Here is a 6,000-nt window from a genome sequence, read left to right as displayed (position 1 = left end):
TAAAAAAAAAAAAAAAAAGCCACAGGGACTCCACCAGCATTTTAATGGTAAGTTGCCAAAATCGATAACTCCACCAGCATTTTAATGTTAAATGAGGGACAAATTTGTCTTTTTTTAGTTTATTTAATATTTTGTTCAATTTAGAGAGTGCGTGATATTTACGGTTTACTGAAAAAACATACATATGAGTTCATTTAAGTTGGACAACATAGCAATTGAGTCTTTAAAATATGCAACCGATCAAAAAGAGATACTCTAGTAATAGGTGGTGAGTGATGTGAAAAACCAAGAATTATAAAAAAAGAGATCTTTGGTTTTTTTCAGAAATAAGTATAACCCGAGATTGAATTGCAATAATTTAAAATAGTTAAAGGAGGAGGATGCTAAGTCATTGGTGCTAGTTTTTTCCAAAGAAGAAATCAAAAAGACGGTGTTTGGTTGCGGTGGTGATCGGGCACCGGATTCTGATGTGGTTTGAAATATATATATTATTATATAAATAATTGCTACACTTTTAAATACTTTGAGCTAGGCTTTTATTGAATATTACTCAAGTGGCTCATATTATATTTATTTGGAGTTTTAAAAGACAAGGAACTAAAACAAGTAAACGAACTATTAATCAAATAGACTTAAGTGTGCTGCTAATCTAAATAACTGTAAGGTGATAGATTATGTGATAGGTCTTGGTTGATAAATTGCTAGATTTAGTTCTCAGTAATGAGTCCGTCTAGGTTTGGTTTATTTGCCTTGTCTATCTAGTCGAGCGAATTCTTTAAATTACCTTTGATTTTTGCGTTGTAAGGTAGGATTTCTTATATAGGTACTTGTCATAAAATAATTAGCGACCGTAAGCGAATCTAATTAAACTGGTGTTTTTAAGAACTTAATAGAGATCCATAGGTGTCTTCTTGAGAAGGGTCAGGGGTCCTGTTCGGGTTTTCTTTAAGTGACTATTTTATGATACCGGTTCCATAACATAGCATTTCCAACTATTTGATAATTGATACATTAGGGATTCTAGCTTAGGTGGTTGTTTATCATTACCTGAGCTAAATCCAAGTCCTAAGTTAAGTCGTCTTTAGTTTTATTAATTAGTTTTAATATTAGTTTAATCTTAGTTTTTAGTAAAACCCCCCTAATAATAAGAAATAAATAGTCGTGTATGTAGTTGAGTCTAATTTAGCTAGTTTACGTAATTAAAAGAATCTCGTGGGTTCGATATCCAGACTTACTTAGCTGTACTAGAGTCGACCGGTCCACTTGTCGGTTAGTAGTTTTAGTTAAGTTAAGAGTCTAGAATTATTACTTAATGTCTAGATTAGCGTTTATTTAGTTAATAAATTGATAACTACTTTTAGCACATCAGATTTAAATGAATTTAACTTTAAGTTCATAAAACACTTTTGGGACCTGTTCAAAGGGGATTTTTTTGCATATCATGGATTAGTTTCATGCAAGCGAGGTTATTAGTAGAGTAGAGGGTGTAGCACCTCCTTTATAACTCTAATCCCTAAGAATAAGGATCCAACAAATCTTAACGAGTACCGACCAATTAATTTGGTAGGAGTAATTAGTAAGGTGATATCGAAGGTTCTAGCAAACCGGCTTCAACAGGTGCTAAGTTCAGTTATATCAGAAAACCAATCGGCTTTCCTTAAAGGCGGTTTTATTCTCGATGGGCCTGTGATTGTTAACGAAATTTTGGCGTGGGTAAATAAGAAAAAGATCAAAACTTTTCTTATAAAAATCGATTTTGAAAAAGCTTATGACAATGTGAATTGGGAATTTTTGGGGTCTATTATGTAGCAATAGGGGTTCCCTTCGATGGGTGGTGTAAGTGGGTACATGGAGTTCTATCTTCAGCGAACTCTTCAGTTTTGGTTAATGGGTCTCCTACTTTTCAATTTCAATGTTTTAAAGGAATGAGGCAGGGAGACCCATTGTCTCATTTTATTTTTATTGTGGCGATGGAAGCCTTTTCTTGCATGCTTAATAAGGCATGTGAAGTGGGCATTCTTAGTGTTGTCCAATTTCCTAATTGGCGGGGGGGGGGGGGGGGGGGGGGGGGGGGGGCTTTAATTTCCCACATTCTATATGTGGACGACACCATGATAATTGGAGAATGGTCTCTAGAATATTTTAAAACAGTGCTCAGAATTCTGAGGTGTTTCAGTTTGTGTTCAAACTCAAAATTAATCTATTAAAGTCAAATCTTTTTGGGAGTGCAAAAATGGAGATGACTGAAGTGGTTAATATGGCCGGGGGGGGGGGGGGGGTGTTGGATGTAATTAGGGTACCATTCCATTTAACTATTTGGGCATAGTGGTCAGAGCGAATATGAATAATATTAAAAATTGACACTGGGTGGTTGATCTATTCGAAAAGCGATTATCTTTATGGAAATCTCATTCTTTATCGACTAGGGGGCGGGGGGTGACCTTGATAAAATCGATGCTTGAAAATTTGCCAGATTATTTTTTATCGCTTTTTAAAGCTCCAGTTAAAGTGTTGGAGACATTGGAAAGTGTCATGAAAAGATTTCTATAGGGTGGAACTAATAACACGCATAAGGTACACCGGGTGACTTGGGATAGAATGGCTCTTCCTAAAGAAAATGGAGGTATTGGCCATGTTAGATTAAAAACGGTTAATTACTCGCTTTTACTAAGTGGGTTTGGAGTATAAAACAAAAAAAAAAACGTTGTGGAGAAGAGCTATAAGGTTTTCATAAACAAAGATCAGAATGGGAATCGGTTCCGGTCAATAAAAGCATTATCGGGACTTGGAAGAACATTGTTGGTGTGGTGAATAAATTGTCTTTGGCTGGGCTGAAAGTTTGTTACTTTGTTAGAGGAGAACTTGGGTATGGAAAGGCTATATATTTTTGTTCGGACATTTAGTGTGGTAATTCCAAATTTCAAGTTGAATTTCCTAAAATTTATGGATGAAAAAGAACAAGTCTTGCAAAGTTAAGGCGATTTTGGTGGTATGGCAACCAAATTGTCTGGCAATGAGATTGGTCTCATATACCGATATCCAATGTTGAGAGAAAAGAATGGGAAAACTATTTGAAACGGTTAGTTACGGCGGTATGGAATTCTGGCACTGATTCTCGGAAACGGTTGGGATAAGTCAGGCGAGTTTTTGGTAAAAGCGGTTAAGAAATTAATGACCTCAAGTCGGGACGTGAGCATCCTTCTGTTATGAAATGGTGTAAATGGGTTATGTCTAAGTGTCAAATTCATGCATGTGTGGAGGGCTGAATTGAACAGAATACATACTCATGATGCGTTAATTAGGAGAAATGTTCTAATTCAACCGACCCGGTGTGGGTTTTGTGGCTCGGCGCCTGAATCGGTGGACCATATTTTTTTAGTGCTTAAAATCAAGGTTTCGGGTTTTAAAATTGTTAAGAATTGACAAGTTAAAAATTCGCTTCGCGTAGCTTGAAAATCAGTGTACCTACTTTTGACCAGAACTGACAGATTAGGAGAACTGATCCCAAGAAAGATTGTTTCTGGAAGCTTTAAAAATTTCGCGTCGCATAAAGACTTTTTCGCTTCGCTTAGACATTTCGCTTCGCATACGATTTTTTTCGCATCGCATACGTTTTTCGCTTCACACAAGATTGATTTCACTTCGCATAGGATCTTTTCGCTTCGCATCACTGTTCATCAAAATGTTTTCACTTCGCTTGGCTTAAACATTTTTCGCTTCGCTTGGCTTAAACTGTTTTGCTTCACTTGGAGACTGTTTCGCTCGAAATTCTTGTCTGTGTTAAAATTTGAACTGTTTAAGGGATTGTTAGTGTTTGAGACTGTTGTAACCATGGCGAGTACTGATTCTGAGTTGTTGAAAGGGTATTTGTTGCTTGAGAACCATGTGGGAACACCTACAAAGCCTCCAAAGTATATGACCCTAGATGATAACTTTGCAGATTTTAAATGGAGGTTTATGAACTTTATATCGTTAACTGACTTTGAGTTGATGAGATTATTTGAAGTAGGTCGTCATGTTCCCATGATAGTCACTGCAAATGGGGAACGAGCAAAACCCATTGAAGACTATGATCAAAATGACAAAACATTAATTGAGCAAGATAAGAAGGCGTATCTCACTTTAACCATTTGTCTTTCCAATGAAATCACTGAGACCCTACGAGAACACAGAAGTGCAAAAGGTTTGTGGGAAGCACTTGTAGAGAAAGTCGAGGGAAATACTGAAATTAGGAAAAACAAGAAGGCATTGTTGAAAGAAGAGTTCAACATGTTCAACCATTGTCAAGGAGAAGCTGTGTTGGATCCGGTAAAGAGGTTTGAAAAGTTGATGGTAAGAATCAGAGCTGCAAGTGTCAACATCACGAACTCTGAAGTCAATCACAAATTGATGAATTCTTTGCCGTATAGTTGGAGTACTAACACAATCACGATCAAGAGAACTACCAATTTGAATGCTATGACAAACACTGATTTGATTTCAACTATCATGTCATTTGAAATTGATGAGCAAATGAGAATGAACAATCATCTGAGTTCTCTTAATCAAGCTGGGATGAGTACCGCATCAACAATGCCAACTGCTTTTATAAGCAAAACCCAGCAGAATGTGTACCCTGTGACCACTCCAAAGTACTCCTTAAGTGTGCCATCACAAACTACCGCATTTATCTCAACGGGAAGTCAATCCGGGTCATCTGATTCTAGCTCGTTTCCGAAAGCAGTTGACAGTGCGGTTGAACCAGCTTTGAAGGCCCAAGGAATTTCATCTTCGTCAAAAAATCAGCCAAGCAAAAGTTTAAGCTACTGTGAAGCCCTTCCAATGCTGAACGATTCAAGTGTAACACTGGTTCATGCATTCCTGTCAAGTCATGAAGAATTGATGCAAGGGAATTTGTTGCCGCCTCAATTTGAAATTGGAGATCTAAAAGACATTAACCATAAGGATCTCAAGAAAATGGACATCAAGTACCAGATGGCTATGGCTGTGCATAAAACCACCAACTTCATGAAGACATATGGGAAAGATAGTTTCAAGGATTCTGATCGGAAGAGAATTGGTTTTGATAAGGACAAGCTTCGGTGCTACAACTGTGGTGAAACGGGTCACTTTGCAAGGGAATGTACAAACCCTTCCTAACCAGCAAACGACATTCGTGTGACTGAGGTGACCGATGAAGAAAACAACAAGGTAGCTGGGAAGAGGCCTGAAGTGCACAAGCCAAGCAGCTCCACTCCAAGAATAGGAGGTCATCCACACAAGGGAAATCAAGGATCAAACTCAAGAACCCTTGTATCTCAAACAGAGGTCCAGACTGTGGACTAGGATGATCAATTTCAGGAGTTCAGGAGCTGATAATCCTCTCAACATGGCAGGAATGGCTTTCACTTCCAACAACGAAGCGTCTTCATCTTCAACTGCAAGTTCAGATGCATCACCAATTGATGAGTTAAATCATAATCTGTGTTCACAAGCATGTATAAACAAGGTTACATATTATAGACACCATCAAAATGAAGTTTTGAAAGAAAATGCAAAACTTGGAGAATTAAATACTGAGTATGTAAAGGCTGACAAGATTTATGTTGAAAAGATTAAAACTCATCATGATGATGTGGCAAATCTTAGAGTTAAAGTTTTTCAAAAAGATCAAGAAGTAATTTATTATAAAAACATAACTTCTGAATTGAAAGATGAAATTGAGAAGTTAAAACTTGATGCTTCTGATAAAAGGAAACACGAAAAGATAGTCGAAAGATTTGAAACATCATATGAGAAATTGAATGATCTTATTGGAGCCCAGAGAAGTACTAAAGTTAAAGAAGGGCTGGGGTATGATTATACTAATGTACCTCCACCTTTGAATGACAACTACACCTGTCTGCCCCAGTTTAGCTATAATACTTCTCCCGAGGAAGAAATGGCATATGGGATTGGTAGAATACCAAAACCAGTTCCTGCAACATCAAAAACTGCTGCTCCAATTCAATCATTTGATAA

The sequence above is a fragment of the Bidens hawaiensis genome, unplaced genomic scaffold, assembly GCF_021521415.1.
Source record: "Bidens hawaiensis isolate Kalapana, Puna unplaced genomic scaffold, B.hawaiensis_p1.1 tig00003004_1, whole genome shotgun sequence".
NCBI classification, from domain to species: domain Eukaryota; kingdom Viridiplantae; phylum Streptophyta; class Magnoliopsida; order Asterales; family Asteraceae; genus Bidens; species Bidens hawaiensis.
This window is presented reverse-complemented; position numbering follows the sequence as displayed.